Here is an 18,043-nt window from a genome sequence, read left to right on the forward strand (position 1 = left end):
TTTAATATTTGCTATTAAAGTACACCTTTATGATTGCAGTGAGCTCCACAAGCACAATTTAGTACAATAAAATGCTATAATTTTCTTTTAACTGTTGAAAAATTGATGTAAACGAAGAGGGCGTAGCAACAAATGCATTTCACTTGAAACTGAGTTGCAATAAGTTGTAAATCCTTAGTTAGGCGGTCCAGGTAGGTTTTTCCCAATATAATTCAAGTGTACTGTTATAATTAAAGGCATTAGCTTTAAGAATATGCATGAAACCAGTTTGTTTACATTTTTACACCCTTCTGAAAAATCGTCCTAGATATTAACGGTAGCGTGTAAATGTTGTGAACGCGGTCCACCCTCATTGCATATCGGTTAATCACTCGGAACCGCTCACATCCTTCAATCTCACTACTCATTATCTCACCATATCATAGCCGTCATCGTTCCTCGGACAGCGGAGAGAAGGTAATGGGCTACCAGTGAAAGAAGTGTCTGGTTCGGTTGGTGAAGGCGAGATTCAATATTGCTCCACGTAAAGTGGTCAATTCCCGCTGTTAAGTGTTGAAATTTACCAATTTTTCAGTGTCCGTAGCAAAATTGACCGGTCCCGACTAAATGGGGTGCGGCTAATAGTGCAGAGATTGTGATCTTCGGTGGTAGCAGTGAATTTTCATGTTCCTACGGCACCCCGTTTCTGAGTTTGAGTTCTCTCTCTGTTCAAGTGCTCTTTCGTGAAATTGAAGTCAAAACAGAAAGTATCTGACTCGGGATAGGGGTCGCGCCTGAATAATTAGTGCTATTGGCCGCGTGGAATCAGTGAGCAGTGGCCGGAGATCTCGGGACAGGAATTTTGGGGTTTTTTCATCCAGACTAGAAGAAACGGCGGCGGTGGCGGTAGCAGCAGAAGTTCCTTTCGGAGAATCTGTCTATTTGCAGACGACACCGAGTGTGTATGTGTGGTGTTGTTGCTTGGGCGCACACAAGCCCAACCGCGCAAACGAAGAGAGAGAGAGAGAGCGCTTAAATTCAACAAGTGTTGCCAGTGTTAAGCCGACGGAGTGATAATAAACCGTGAAGGTATGATTAATTTTAATGTTTTGATTATGTCAATTTCAATCTAGGTTAACCCTTAAATATCAATTAAAAAATTCATGCATTCATGGTTAACTTCAAAATCGTCTGTATAATTGTAATTTTATTAGTGTTAACGAGAACCTGGTAGTAAAAACTGTTTTCAGGCGAGTTTTCAGGTCAAGGAAAAAATTGTTTAATCGGCGTTTCAAAGCGCAGCATTGTACTTATGACTACTACAAACTAACAAGAAATTAGATAAAAAAGAAATTATTTTACATAAAATTTAATGCAGGAATTTTTTTACATCTATTGACAGCGCACAGTGGGACGGAACCAAAAAAAGCCGGACATTGATATTTTCTACGAAACTATTGGTTATGGCACTTTGATGTCTTCGGAAAGGTTTCTTCATTTTTTAAGTAGTTTAATATAATGTTGAAAAATTTTTATTTAAGGGGGTATATACGCAGATAAAAAAAAATAACTTTGCAAGTTGTTGCCAAAATTGATAGTCATGTATGGAAAGTTTGTAGACGAAATGATTTTATGAAACTTTGTTGAAGTAGCGAAATGGCTGTCTGTTAAGCGAAAAAAGTTATTGGGTGAAATTGAAGTACATGTCGGAATACCCCCTTAAAAAGTGTTTTTTCATTGTAACTTTTTTATTTGATTTTTTACAGTTTCTCGATGTTCTAGAAAGTTGTTGACGCTTTCAAAACACATTTTTTTGCGGAATACACCAACTCGCTATCTCTTCGTTTTTAGGGTGTATGTCTGTTTTTTTGGTTTTTCTGGGCTAACTTTAAGGGGCTATGGTTTGTAGAGTAGCAGGTAGTAGCAGCTAATTTTTTTTTATGTTCAGCAAGAAATACCCTATTGATACATATATAATTCATAGCGGGATCTAATAGGATCCTTGGAATAATGCGGGGTAAAATAATTGGATGAACAAGGTAATAATATAACCGAGTATTCTAAGCAACGAAATACCTTGTTCATCCAATGACGAAGAAGATAATTGACAGGACACTGATGACTTATGAGCATGTTATTAACAAAAAAAATTAACTTTGAATGTCGGAATGTATGGATTGAGCTATAATATTTCAAATGTTTATTGATTTCGCATAATAGTTTATTTTTCATGCTTCAGAATACCAATAATTTATTGAAACGCTAGTCTATTTTACCCCGCATTATTCCAAGGATCCTATTAGATCCCGCTATGAATTATATATGTATCAATAGGGTATTTCTTGCTGAACATCAACAAATAAATTTAGCTGCTACTACCTGCTACTCTACAAACCATAGCCCCTTAAAGTTAGCCCAGAAAAACCAAAAAAACAGAAATACACCCTAAAAACGAAGAGATAGCGAGTTGGTGTATTCCGCAAAAAGATGTGTTTTGAAAGAATCAACAACTTTCTAGAACATCGAGAAACTGTAAAAAATCTAATAAAAAAGTTACAATGAAAAAACACTTTTTAAGGGGGTATTCCGACATGTACTTCAATTTCACCCAATAACTTTTTTCGCTTAACAGACAGCCATTTCGCTACTTCAACAAAGTTTCATAAAATCATTTCGTCTACAAACTTTCCATACATGACTATCCATTTTGGCAACAACTTGCAAAGTTATTTTTTTATCTGCGTACATACCCCCTTAAACAAAAATTTTCCAACATTATATTAAACTACTTAAAAAATGAAGAAACCTTTCCGAAGACATCAAAGTGCCATAACCAATAGTTTCGTCGCAAATATCAATGTCCGGCTTTTTTTGATTCCGTCCCACTGTGCAGCGGTTTCAGCGTTGGGACTTGGTTTCTTTAACATATAACTCCGCAATACGATAACGCCCAATTCAGGTAATACGTCGGTATAGAGAAATTTGTTACAATTTATGACAAGGTGGGAGGGGGGGGGGTTAATTTTGGATAATTTTTGCGTTACGTAAATTAGGCAATCCATGAGACATTTCTGATCAGCTGATTATTTCTTCTGACGCAACTCGGGTGGGTGCGACGTCCGATAAAATCACCGATTCGATCCAACATCAAACGAATCGGGCTAACGAAATATGGTCGTCGGACGGGTTTTTCTGTTCGCAGAAGCAAACTAGTTGACCAACCCCTCGCTGAATTGTCAAACAAACGACGTGGTGGATTGCTTACTTATCCCTAGTATAATGGTCGGACGGCACGTTTCGCCTGTCTGCTCGCGTCGCGGGCGCGTACCGAGCGATACCGTTGGAGGCGGTATGCGTTATTGCCGGGATGATTCCCACCTGCATTACTCTGGCTGAGGACATGGAATGCTACCAGCGGAGGAATACACGAAATGCAAGGAGACTGGTCAGACCGGACTCATTGCCTGAGTGGCAATGGACAATGCGAAGAAAGGAAGATGGACTCACCAATTCATCCCAAATGTGTCGGTGTGGGTGCATAGGAAGCATTGCGAGGTGAACTTCCATTTGATGCAGGTTTTGTCCGGACACGGATGCTTCCGAAAGTATCTGCGTCGGTTTGGATATGCTTCGTCACCCCTTTGCCCGCAGTATGTTAACGTGCAAGAGGCACTGGAGCACATGGTCTACGAATACCCTTGGTTCAAGGAAGTTCGAAGGGGTATGCCGCGTGTGACAGTCGAAGATGTGCCACGAGCATATCTGGGGTGCCGTCAACAGATTGGTTACGAGTTTATTCTCCAAGCTGCAGAGGGAGCGGCGAAGGGACCAACAAAGTAGCGCTATTGGCTAGAAAGCCATCATGAAACCACAAAACGGGTTCTAGAGAAATTCCGTCATCGGGGAACTCTCCTTCGGTGTAGACTAGGTCCGCCGCCGGGAGCCAGTTGAGTAGTACGCAACGTAGCACCAGGTTCGGTGCGTCAGTAAACCGTATGTCAGTCTTCGCCGGAATAGCTTAGGAATAGGCTGGATCCATCGCCGGTTATTAGAGCGAGTAGATCGCGTCGAATAGCTAGCAGTGTATTGTTGGGGCTCCAGAGATGAGAGAACTAGTAGTTATACTCCACCCTGATTCGCTGGACAGACGTCAGCATTTATTGGCTAGGGGCACCGCTGGGAACTAGAACGAGTAGATGGGGACGAAACGGGGAGCTAAATGGCTCACGGAAACGAAAGTCGGTATCGTAAGGAATCTACTGCCGGGGAACGCATAATAAATTCACCGCCATGGGCTGTCCGATTATATCGTGACCAGAATGGGACCTATTTGGCTAACGAAACAGACATCAGTAACGAGAGAAATTCCGCTGCCAGGGAACTCTCATTCGGAGTAGGATAGTTCAATGCCGGATATTATCCGAGTTGATCTCGGTAAAGATGGGAGCTAAATGACTCAAGGAAGCGGGTATCGGTGTCGGGGGAAATTCCGCCGTCGGGAAACTCTCAGTCGAAGTAGGGTGAGTTCACCGCCCGGGACTATCCTAGTAGATCGTGACAAGGCTGCGAGCTGAATGACTCTTAGAATCCGCATGTAAACGGTTCATTGAGTTAAATCAAGGCTCAAAGGTCGAGCCCTTTCGTGGACCAAATGAAGCTCCGAGATGAGCAGAAGAAAGAGGTGTGACGAAAGGTCCCCCTCCCCCCCTCTCGAAGTAATACTATACGAAGTAATAAGTAAACATGAAAACGTTCCAGTTTTTGAGTGAACTTTTTAGCGCTTGTAAATTTATAATAGCGGTCTCAACCATGAACATTTAAACGCTCGTTCCGATCATGACGTGTCCACGCTCACACATCCGAAAAAAATATGTTGTGTAAACAGTAATTCCTAAGTGAGTAATTTCTTATCTTTTATATACAGATTCTCTCCATCTTACCGAAAGCTGAATTACCGGCCTGCAGAGGTGAATGTAATAATAACAAAAAATGTTATGAAAAATCTTTCGAAAGTGGCTCGGAAAATATAAAAATTTGCAGCCAATCTCGGCGAGATCCGTTAATAAGATACACCAACCGTACACTACAGTGATGAAAAGTTTTAAACATAGTTTCGCTACAGATTTGTTTCGATTATCATTCGTATTGAGCTGTTTGAAGCGAAGGGAGCATCTCCTAAAAGGACTTACAATACCCAGAAGGAAGAAATTGCATTTATTGGATTGCGATTGAATAGGTTTGTGCCGCATCTTTCTACTAGCAGAGGCCATTATTTTTTTTTTTCGATGGCGGGATTTGAAAAAACCTTCTGAAGCTCGTTCGCGACTGGTACCCGCTAATTTTATGCACCGAACCATGTTAGCAGTTGAGGCCATTATTTCTATTTTCAATGGTGGGAAGGAAACACACATATCGAAAAACCCGATTTTAAATCATGATTCGTGACTGATTCTTACTAATTTCATGCAGCGAGCCGCAAATCTTGAACTGAACAAATTGTCAAATCAGTTGAAGGCGGCTGTTCTAACACGTCGTCGAAATCAAGCGCCCCCATTCAAAAATAATGGGTGGTGTTGCATTTTATTGAAATATTCATTCATAAAATCAATTAATTTATTTATGAAATTGAGCAAGTTAGTGAAGAGCATGAAGAGAATTTGTCCCTGGCAGATTATAACGGTGACATTGGTGCAATAGAAATTGGAGTGAAAGGTGGCTGATTGTTGTACAAATTTCGCCAGATACAACTACCAAAGAAAAAATGTACTTCGTTACGCGCAATTTATTTTCGTATGCGCGGAAAAATATTCCGATTGTTGTTTTGGTAGCTTTTAAAATAGTTATCTCAAAGCAATAAAATATGAAATTTTTCATGAATGAATACCTAAAGCTTCGTCTTTTCGGCGATCCATCTCAAGCTACTACATATGGAGGTAGGGGAACATGGGGAGACTTGACCAGGTTTTCAGCTAAAACTGCATAAATCTCTAAAAAGCCTTCAATCCCTCAAAAGTCATTGAGATATAATGTGCAAAGCTACTGCGCGTCTTCATGATTCTTTGAAAAAATTTTAATTTCATTTTTGAAAAGTTACTAAAGTTTTTCTGTGATCGTTTTTTTGTCAAGTCTCCCCGTTGCGGGGAGACTTGACCAAGGCGTGGGGAGACTTGACCAAGAAAATTTTGAAAAATCATAACAAAAAATAATGACATAAAACATACTGTAATTATTTTTTTCCATATTGTCGAGGTCCTTAGGTAGCAGTAAAAAATATAAAACGGTTGCATTCGATAAATTTCGATTTTTTTAATGCATTTCTTTTTAAGGATTAACTGTACTGCTTGTATTGCGTGTTCACACGTCACGAAATCAGTCCTACTGTTGATAACTTTGTTTATAAATACTAAAATATAAAGACTTATGTTTGAGGTGGGATTTTTTTTATGGCGTGATTAACATTAACAGTAGATATCAAAGCATAATAAATATCAGGAATTTTGCATCTTTCTTCAGCTAATTGCTACTTGGTCAAGTCTCCCCAACATTAGTTATTGCGTTCAATGTCATGCAAATTCTAGTAATAACTATTCCAATATTTCAATTTATGTAAAATCATTTCACTGCTTCACAAGGATTAAGATGGTATATTAGCACATTAAAGGTCATTAGTAGTCGAGTAGATATGTCCATACAAAGTTTGATAAAAAATTACATCATTTATTGCAAATTTATTAATCACGTAATATTTTCTGTAAGGAAAGGATTTTTCATTCCAAACTTTTAAAATTATCTTAAGGGATCGAAACAAGTATAAAAATATTTTTGAAAAAATTTTAAGAATCGAATAGAAGACGCCACAGCCAAAAATAGAATTTTGCGCTAGGTCAAGTCTCCTCATGTTCCCCTACATGCATTGATCTCGTGTTTATCACAATGTCAATGGGCTTGCAATGAAACCGGAAAAAATCGAATATTGGGGTACAGAGCTGCAAGAACCGCTCTCAACAAAGCAAATAAGCTATGCAACAAAAACTGTCTTGTTTAGCTTTGCACAAAGCCAAAGCGATCTTTCGGTAAGACGGTAAGAAAGGTGGCTATGGCGAAGATGAAAGACCCATATGTACCACCTGAAAGGTACCCTGACACCATGAAGGTCATCATCGTAGCGCTTTTCCTGCAGCATGAACCAACAATCTGGCCAAATGCATCATACAGTAAGGAGGATAGTTATGAGGAAGAAGCTCGAATAACCAACTAAGAGATGACGAAAGCCATGAAAGTGAAGAAGACCCCAAGATCAGCTGGAATCTCAGTCCTGGTTCTGAAAACTGCGATACAGGAGAACCAGGACATGGTCAGGACTTTTCATCGGTGTAAGTAACCACCCCGATAACTTGAATAGTCTGTTGGATTTGGTTGCAGAGAGCGAGAAAAGCCTATCCAACATACAGTTCGGCTTCCGTAAAGATAGGTCTACAGTGGATGACATCCGAACGGTTGTGGAAGCTGTGGAGCCCGTATAGAAAACAACAGAAGAGGATATCGCTATTGCGCCATGGTCACCTTAGACGAGAAGAAGGATTTAACGAGTAATACTGAGAAGCAATCGACCATTCGTTGTAGAGTATGAGAGTTCCTGAGTATCTCTGCAGGATACTGAAGAACTGCTTACTATGAGACAGATGAGGGAGAAAGCAGAGTGACGATTATGGCGGCGTTTCTCAGGGCTTTGTCCGCGGCCCGACGCTATTGAACGAGATGTATGATGGAGTATTAAAGCTGGTCCTTCTCATGGACCTGAAGATTTCCGGCTTCGCAGATGGTGCGGTGCTCCGAGCAGTCGGGGAAACAATGGAAGAGGTGGAGATACTCGTAACGGAGGCGATAGATTAAGTAAGATACTGGATGCGGGAGAAAAATCTGGCGAAAGTCCATCGTAGAATAGAAATTGTATTAATTAGCAAGATGAGACTCCTTGCGAGCATATCAACGTCAACGTCGTCTCCGGTGCGGTAGTTTAGCCTGATATCCAGTCTATCGGACTACATCGTTAGAAGCGGTCTGCGCCATTACCAGAATGATTTCCATTGTATAGCTACTGGAGGAGGATGAGGAGTGCTATAGGAACAGAAGAGGAGGAGTCCAACAAAGAACGCGGATTGACACGATTAGGAAGTGGGAGGAAGAGCGGGACTACGCAGTGAACGGAAGATGGACACATTTGATCCCGAACGTATCCACGTGGATGAACAGGGAACACGGAAAAATCAATTTCCATCGTTTGCAATTTCGAGCATGCGGAGTACACACACGATGAAGAGACACCAAAAGGCCGTTTTGACTACTAACAATTCGGTTGCTATCGGTGACGTAGACTCCAGCCCAAAAAAACGGAACGTCATTCATCCCTTCAATCCCATGTTCTTTATAAAAACAGCTATTCGAGCAGTTATAACTTTGTTTAGGCAAGATCTGCTCACAAAAACAGATCAGGCTAATACCTGAGTCAAATACCTTCTGGAGCTGATTAACTGGCACCAAGATAGTGCTAGTTACTGGTGAGGAAAATCCGAAACGCTAAAAATTAATTGTAAGGAGGTAATGAGGATTCCGGAAAAATCATTCTATTGAAAAAGCGCTAAATCTATTTTTTGTTGAAATAGAAACAGGCCATTATCATTCGTTTTCGAGCTCTCCATCGAGACAGAGGTTGTTTTTTCTAGTCCGTAGTGCTGTGTGAGGCGATAAAGAATAGTTTTAATCCGCATTCAAGGTTATTTTGCCAGTTCGGTTCGGTCCTCAGTCTTTTGTTCGCGTGTGAGGATTAAACAATAGCCAGCTGTATAAGCTGGATCGGTTCGTCGTTGGACACCAGTTTAAAGCTAAGTGGTTTTTGTCTTTTGTAACACATTTATTGCTTTCTTCCGTCTGCGCGGGCGCTGACCCCGTGCGTTGACGTTTTCTATGGTTCCCTCTCCGGATGGTCAAATGGAAGTTGAATCGGGTTCAACTTCTAAGGCTCCCCCCCGGCCCAAATGCTCTCAACTGGTCCATTTGTGGTCTTCTTTCGGCCCAAGACTAAATCACTGAATCTTCTTCAGATTTCTAGAGACCTGACGGAACGGTTCTCGGCTGTGACCGAAATTTCAAAGGTCCGCTCGGACAAGATAAGGGTGTTGCTAGCCAACTCAAAGCAGGCAAACGATATTGCTTGCTGTGAGCACTTTACGCGGGATTATAACGTGTATATTCCGGCTGTAAGAGTACAATCCGAAGGCGTCGTAACCGATGAGAGTTTGACGTGCGAGGATCTGCTGAAGTACGGGGTTGGCCGATTCAGAGACCGCTTACTTCAGCCAGTTAAAATACTTGAGTGCAAACGTTTGCACTCAGTAGTAGTTGCGGGGGATGGTTCAAAAACGTACCCCCAATCAAACTCTTATCGGGTGACCTTCGCAGGTACCGCTTTGCCAAATTTCGTCCTCTTGCACAAGGTTCGTCTGCCTGTGCGTCTGTTTGTGCCGCGGGTCATGAATTGCACAAAGTGTAAACAACTGGGTCACACAGCCACCCATTGTAGCAACAAGGCCCGCTGTGGAAAATGCGGGGAGAATCATCTAGATGATTCGTGCAGTAGGCAAGCCGAAAAGTGTCCTTACTGTGCGGAGAGTCTGCATGATATCTCGGCATGTCCCGCGTACAAACTACGCGGGGATAAACTGAAACGTTCCCTTGCGGGACGATCCAAACATTCTTTCGCAGAAATGTTAAAGAATGCTACGCCACCATCCTCAGCAAACATCTATACTCACTTGCCTCCTGACGAGGGCGAGGCTGGTAACCCACAAGAGGGAACATCTACTAGGGTGCCTAGAATTTATAGGAAGAGGAGGAACACTTCCTCTCGTAAAGTTCCTTGTAAAGGCCAGAAGGTGTCCCTTGAGGGGGCTCCGAAAGTCACATCTATTGGAAGTGTTGCAACCAAACCGAAGCAATTAGCTCCTGGTCTCGGAGGATTAAGCTCAGAGAAGGAGTTCCCAGTACTTCCAGGAACATCAAAAATCCCAAGTGTTCCTTTGTTTCAGTTCGAGAGTAATCACAGCATTGGAATTATAAAACTCTCGGACATAGTGGACTGGATAATAAAAACATTCAATATTACTGATCCTATTAAAAGTCTTATGTTAGCTTTTCTCCCTACAGTGAGAACATTTTTGAAGCAGTTGACTGCTAAATGGCCCCTCCTCTCAGCGATTGTATCCTTCGATGGCTAACTCATCGAACGAGGTCACGGATTTGATCACTGTTCTACAGTGGAATTGCAGAAGTATCATCCCGAAAATCGATTCCTTCAAAATTTTAATAAATAATTTGAGTTGCGATGCATTTGCATTATGTGAAACTTGGTTAACTTCCGACATAGAACTCAACTTCCACGACTTTAATATTATTCGCCTGGATCGAGACACCCCCTATGGAGGAGTGCTTTTGGGGATCAAAAAGTGCTATTCCTTCTACAGAATTAACCTTCCCTCGATAACAGGTATTGAAGTTGTCGCTTGTCAAGTAACAACCAAAGGCAAAAGCCTTTGCATAGCTTCCATATATATTCCCCCCAACACCGCGGTTGGGCACCGACGGCTACAAGACATCTTAGAATCCCTGCCAGCACCGCGACTAGTTTTAGGAGACTTTAACTCTCACGGTGCAGCATGGGGTTGCCTCTATGATGATAACCGGTCTTCCTTAATTCAGGATCTTTGCGATAACTTCAATTTGACAATTTTAAACACGGGTGAAATGACACGGATTCCTGCTCCTCCAGCGCGCCCGAGCGCCTTAGACTTGTCCCTTTGCTCAACATCGCTGCGGTTAAATTGCACGTGGAAGGTAATTCCTGATCCCCACGGCAGCGACCATCTGCCGATTGTAGTCTCAATCAATAACGGTTCAAAGCCATTGAAATCAATCAATATTTCGTATGACCTCACACGAAATATCGATTGGAAGAGCTATGCTGCCGCGATATCCGACAACATCGAATCTACCCAAGAACTTCCTCCGGAGGAAGAGTACAGCTTTTTGGCTGGCTTGATTCTCGACAGCGCGAATCAAGCTCAGACTAGGCCAGTACCCGGCGCGAACATACAAAAACGTTCTCCCAATCCCTGGTGGGATAAAGAGTGCTCAGACGTGTACGCAGAGAAGGCCGCCGCGTTTAAGACCTTCCGGAACGACGGGTTACCCGCCAGTTTTCGACAGTACGCGACGTTAGACAAGCGAATGAAGAGTTTGATGAAAGCCAAAAAACGCGATTATTGGCGCCGGTTCGTCGACGGATTAACGAGAGAAACATCGATGAGCACTCTTTGGGGAACAGCCCGACGTATGCGAAATCGAAACAGTACTAATGAGAGCTCGGAATATTCAAACCGTTGGATATTCGATTTCGCCAAGAAGGTTTGTCCGGATTCCGCCCCGGCACAGAAGATTTACCGCGCCGCGTCTCCTCACGATAGCGCGAACGAAACACCTTTTTCGATGGTGGAGTTCTCACTTGCTCTCTTGTCGTGTAACAATAAAGCTCCGGGGCCAGACAGAATCAAATTCAACTTGTTGAAGAATCTGCCTGACTCTGCCAAGAGACGCTTGTTGAACTTATTTAATAAGTTTCTCGAGGCTAACATTGTCCCACACGATTGGAGACAAGTGAAGGTCATCGCCATCCAAAAACCAGGAAAACCAGCCTCCGACCACAATTCGTACCGTCCGATCGCAATGCTATCCTGTATCCGGAAGTAGTTGGAGAAAATGATCCTATCCCGCCTCGACAATTGGGTCGAAGCAAATGGCTTACTGTCAGATACACAATTTGGTTTTCGCAAAGGCAAAGGAACGAACGATTGTCTTGCGTTGCTCTCAACTGAAATTCAAATGGCCTATGCTAGCAAAGAGCAGATGGCATCAGTGTTCCTAGATATTAAGGGGGCTTTTGATTCAGTTTCGATCAACATTCTTTCAGAGAAGCTGCACCAGCATGGTCTTTCAGCGACTTTAAACAACTTTTTACTAAACTTGTTGTCGGAAAAGCACATGCATTTTTCGCATGGTGACTTATCGACATCACGATTTAGCTACATGGGCCTTCCCCAGGGCTCATGTCTAAGCCCCCTTTTATACAATTTCTATGTCAACGACATTGATGAATGTCTTGACAATTCCTGCACGTTAAGGCAACTTGCAGACGATGGCGTGGTGTCTGTTACGGGACCCAAAACTGTTGATCTACAAGGACCATTACAGAATACCCTGGACAATTTGTCTGCTTGGGCTATTAACCTGGGTATCGAATTCTCCACGGAGAAAACTGAGCTAGTTGTATTTTCAAGGAAGCGTGAACCAGCACAACTACAGCTTCTATTAATGGGTCAAACTATCGCTCAGGTCTTCACAGTAAAATATCTAGGGGTCAGGTTCGACTCGAAAGGTACTTGGGGATGCCATATTCGGTATCTGAAACAGAAATGCCAACAAAGGATCAACTTTCTTCGTACAATAACCGGAACATGGTGGGGTGCCCACCCAGGAGACCTAATTAGGTTGTATCAAACAACGATACTGTCGGTAATGGAATACGGATGCTTCTGCTTTCGCTCCGCCGCGAACATACATTTCATCAAACTCGAAAGAATTCAGTATCGTTGTTTGCGTATCGCCTTAGGGTGCATGCAGTCGACCCATACGATGAGTCTCGAAGTGCTGTCAGGCGTTCTCCCGTTGAAAAATCGATTTTGGGAACTCTCATATCGATTGCTCATTCGATGCGATATCTTGAACCCGGTCGTGATTGAAAATTTCGAAAGGCTTGTTGAGCTCAATTCTCAGACCCGTTTCATGTCCCTGTACTTTGACTACATGGCGCAGAATATTAACCCTTCTTCTTACAATCCCAACCGTGTGCATTTCATAAATACTTCTGAATCTACTGTTTTCTTCGACACATCCATGAAAGACGAGATTAGTGGAATTCCGGACCACATACGCCCACAAGTGGTTCCAAACATTTTTTATAATAAATTCCGAGAAGTCGACTGTTCTAAGATGTTTTATACTGACGGATCAAACCTCGAAGGATCCACTGGCTTCGGTATTTTCAATCAAAAGTTCACCGCCTCCTACAAACTCAGTGACCCTGCTTCAGTTTACGCCGCAGAACTAGCTGCCATTCAGTATACCCTTGGAGTCATTGAAACATTACCCGCAGACCATTACTTCATCGTTTCGGATAGCCTCAGTTCCATTGACGCTATTCGCTCGATGAAACAAGGCAAGCACTCCTCGTATTTTTTGGGGAAAATACGGGAGCTACTGAGTGCATTATCTGACAACTCTTTCCAGATTACCTTGGTATGGGTCCCTTCTCATTGCTCCATTCCGGGCAATGAGAAGGTAGACTCCTTAGCTAAGGTGGGTGCCTTAGAAGGAGACGTTTACGAAAGACCAATTTGCTTCAGCGAATTTTTCAGTATTACTCATCAGAGAACCCTCGAAAGTTGGCAAACTTCGTGGAGCAGTGGAGAGCTGGGAAGGTGGCTACATTCGATAATCCCTAAGGTATCGACGAAACCTTGGTTCAAGGGGATGGATATGGGTCGTGACTTCATTCGTGTGATGTCCCGACTCATGGCAAACCATTACACGCTGGATGCACATCTCCGGCGTATTGGGCTCGTGGATAGTGGTATCTGCGCTTGTGGCGACGGCTATCACGACATCGAGCACATTGTCTGGGCGTGCACCGAGTACAGTTCCGCTAGGTCTCGGCTAATGGATACCCTGCGGGCCCGAGGAAGACCAACCAACGTCCCGGTTCGAGATGTGCTGGCAAGCCGCGATGTTCTCTATATGTCCCTTATATACACCTTTGTGAAAACCATCAATATACAAGTCTAACTGCCCCTTGTTATCTCCTTATCATTCTCAGAACGCTCTTCCACCTGTATCAAACCATCTGTATCGAATGAGCCAACAAACACGGGACCTACGGCACGAACATAACACGCTTAACTCGAAATGTAGCCGATCCACATCTGAGCCGTACTACGAAATCGTCTGGAAAAACCCCTGCCATCTTGAGGAGGACCACCCGGCGTCCCAGTACATGATTCCCCTGATGAAGGCCACCCGAGTTTGTAATCCATCCGTTGATCACACGATGCCTGAAACTGAAATAATTTTCTCTCCCTGCCATCTTTGTCTACCCTCCCTCCCCTGACTCTTATACCTAGAAGTAACACCCCTACCCCCCCCCCCCCCCCAATATCATCACGAAGCATTTAGCTCTTCTTGTCTCTTCTAGTTTTAACTATTATATTATATAATCTCGTTGAAATTGCCCAACTCTACTACCCACAAAAATAACTATAATTACGAATCTTTACAAAATTCAATCATGCCCTCTAGTTATGCCTAGTTTTAAGTTAGTCGTAAAAAATTGTCCCCCTTAATTAAACATTATTTGCTCCAATAATCTCACTGATAAAAATGTCAAACCATATTGCCACAAAAACTAAATGACCCCCCTAATCTTACGAAAACAATATCATCCCCTTGTGTAGATATATAAGATAGCTATAAAATCGCATTAGTTTCATTTTAAAAAAATCAATATGTAATCCCCTAGTTTTAAGCAATTTAAAATGTAAAACAAAACAAAATTGGCACCTTTAAGCTAACGCAACGTGCCTTATCAAATAAACGATTTGAATAAAAAAACAGGCCATTGAGAATGGAAAAGTTGCCTTGGCAGTTTTTATTGACTTGAAACGAGCCTTTGAAACCATTCATCGCCGTAAACTGATATGCGTTTTGGAGAATTATGGCGTAAGAGGAAATGCTCTTGAGTGGTTTTGCAGTTATTTAGAAAGTTACATGGTACAACCGCGCACCACCATCGGAAGCCGAAATTAACCTTGGGTACCACAGGGTATTGTAATAGGACTACTTTTGTTTATCCTATACATTAACAACATTTTGGAAAATGCGAAAAAAAACCTGTTTGCCGATGACACAGTATTGTTTATCATCGGTAATAGTGTCGATGAGTGCATCAAGCTAATGAACCTTGAGCTGACGAAGTTTAGTGATTGGTTGTAGTGGACAAAACTCAAAATTTAACATTTCCAAGACCAAATATATGATTGTAACTACGCAGCAGATGAATGAAAGTACTGCAACAGTTGAAATAAATGGAGAGATATGAACTATCTCCATTTATTTCAGCTATCAAATATCTTGGAGTCACATTGGACGAAAAACTAAGTTTTAATGAGCACGTAAACTATACAATCCGGAAAGCTGCCAGAAAGTTTGGCGTTCTTTGTAGGATTAATAGGTTTCTCACTCAAAGATAACTGTTTACAAGACCATAATAGCTCCCCATTTTAATTACTGTGCTTCTGTTTTGTTCTTAGCATCCAAGAAGCAGCGTAAGCGAATGCAGATCTTACAAAACAAGGCGATGCGACTGTTACTACGATGTGACCGATTAACTCCGCGACATTTGATCCTCAATTGTTTACAATGGATGTCAGTTCAGCAACGTATTGAATATAACACACTTGTTTTCATTTTCAGAGTTTTAAATGGAATGGCGCAGTAGCTGTGTAGCACTGTTGTGTACGGTATGAAACCAGACAAGTTGGCAATCTCGGATTGTTGAGCGCTAAGAAATCTTGTCAACAGAACTGCTTATTTTATGAAGGCTACAATTTGGTCAACGCATTACCAGAATACGCCAAGCAGACCAATAACCTAAGAGAATTCAGGCAGGCCGACAAGATATTTGTAAAGCAGAGACCTTTGGATTTATAAGAGACGGATGGCCATACACGGAAGTGAAGTAAGATCGAAGGAATTCCTTATGAGTGAAAACTATTATCTTATCGAAAGATATCTGCTCGTGGGCCATTGCAGTTCAAAAAAGGCATAAATTTTTGGATTTAGGCTTAAGCGTCTATCTACAGCTAATTTTGGTGCCGGTTGAGATTTATTATCATACTCCCTCGGCGTCATACTGTACTTTGACGTGGTCCCGGGGCATTCCCACTAAAGCAGTATTACTGCAGTAGAAATAAACTTTGAGGACGACTAACTTCTTTTTAGCTTAACTAACTGCATTGTGATCAAGTTTATTACTTTACTTGGCGACCTTTCTTACCTTCTTAGCCATGGTCGAAATAATTTACAAAGTCGGGTTATGGTGAAGTTCTCTTTAAAGGTACCCTGGCTTGATAATAAGCCCTGGTATGGGACTCTGTTTAACTTGAAGTGTACCCTGCCAAAACTCACGAAGATGACAATATACCAAATGTTCTTTTGCATCCCTTCGCGATCATCCAAGCATACCTACGTTTGCGATCTCCCAAACAATACCACCCGGTGATGAAGTGAACCGTCTAGCACTTATAAATTTACAAACGTGGTCTCATACGTGAACCTACAAATGCCCGACTCGCGCGATCATCTATCACTCACGTTCTGAAGTCGGTCCTAGAACCAATCATAAATAAAGCTAATATCCACTAGACAATACGTTCCATAGCAACATGACTGGGAACTCTAGTGATATGGAAGAACACACTCTCTGCTAGAACCTGAACAGCACGCTGAAAATTAAGCATCCATGATTATGACATTGAATTTATATACACGAAGTCATATACGTGCTGGCACACGCGACAAACACGAGAACATACAAACGTTTGAGCCCTTCGCGATCATCCACGCACACCTACACTAATGATTTCGTAAAACTGATAACACTACGGTGCTATTTTATGATTATAAGAATGACATCTTATAATCATAAAATACAAATATTTGATATCAAATCTTATGGAGTAACATATTATTTTGATTTCAAAACAGCTAACAGTAGTACTGCTCCATTCACCCTTTTCATCACATTCTACATAGCATAGCATAGCACAGCGCAAACACCTGCATCTTTTCAATCCCACACCCTGATCGTCTGATCGTGTGTTTTTGTGGTCATTCAACCATTACTCCTCTTATCATCGTCCTTGGGCTGACTTGAGATTTGTCATCTTACTGGCCACGCCACCAATAACTCGCCATGATTCGCCAAGGGTTCGACGTATTACCCGCGTCAACGCCGAAGCTCCATCATTGCAAGAGATAGAAGCAGGCATCCGGAGCATAAAATTGAACAGAGCCCCAGGGGTCGATCGCATATCAGCAGAGATGCTCAAAGTTAACCCCGTAGTGTCTGCACAACTGTCGCGTCAATTATTCTACAATATCTGGGACAGCGCGACTTTTCCGACCGACTGGATGCAAGGTGTCTTAGTGAAGGTACCCAAAAAAGGTGACCTGACTGTATGCGATAATTGGCGGGGCATCATGTTACTGTGTATCGTTCTCAAAGTTCTCTGCAAAGTGATCCTGAACCGGATACAGGATAAGATTAACGCAACTCTCCGACGGCAGCAGGTAGGATTCCGTGCCGGACGATCCTGTGCGGACCATATTGTCACGCTCCGTATCATCCTGGAGCAAGTCAATGAATTCCAAGAGTCTCTCTACTTAGTGTTCATTGACTACGAAAAAGCTTTCGATCGTCTCAATCACGAAAATAAGTGGGGAGCCCTGAGACGCAAGGGAGTCCCTGAGAAAATCATCGGTCTAATTGAAGCACAGTACGAGGCATTTTCGTGCGGAATATTGCACGATGGTGTCTTGTCTGACCCCATCCGGGTCGTGACTGGAGTTAGGCAAGGATGTATTCTATCACCGCTACTGTTCCTCATCGTAATCGACGAGATTCTGGTAGGAGCGATTGACCGTGAACCAAATCGTGGGTTGCTGTGGCAACCTATTACTATGGAGCATCTGAATGACTTCGAATTGGCTGATGACGTTTCTCTCCTAGCACAACGGCGCTTTGATATGCAGAGTAAGCTTGATGATCTTGCCGATCGCTCCTCAGCGGATGATCTCAAAATCAACGTCAACAAGACTAAATCGTTGGGTATAAACACGG

General features: G+C 42.4%; 1 protein-coding gene across 1 annotated transcript in view; it reads left to right on the forward strand.

The window, feature by feature from the left end:
• The first annotated feature begins 446 nt into the window (after positions 1-446).
• The window catches only part of LOC131684761 (serine/threonine-protein kinase minibrain), a 262,707-nt gene continuing 245,110 nt past the window's right edge, over positions 447-18,043 (forward strand). The window contains exon 1 of the mRNA XM_058967895.1: positions 447-1,068. The gene's annotated coding sequence lies outside the window, so the exon portion shown is untranslated. The remainder of the gene's footprint in view (positions 1,069-18,043) is intronic.

This window comes from Topomyia yanbarensis, chromosome 2 (assembly GCF_030247195.1).
Source record: "Topomyia yanbarensis strain Yona2022 chromosome 2, ASM3024719v1, whole genome shotgun sequence".
In the NCBI taxonomy this organism is placed as follows: Eukaryota; Metazoa; Arthropoda; class Insecta; order Diptera; family Culicidae; genus Topomyia; species Topomyia yanbarensis.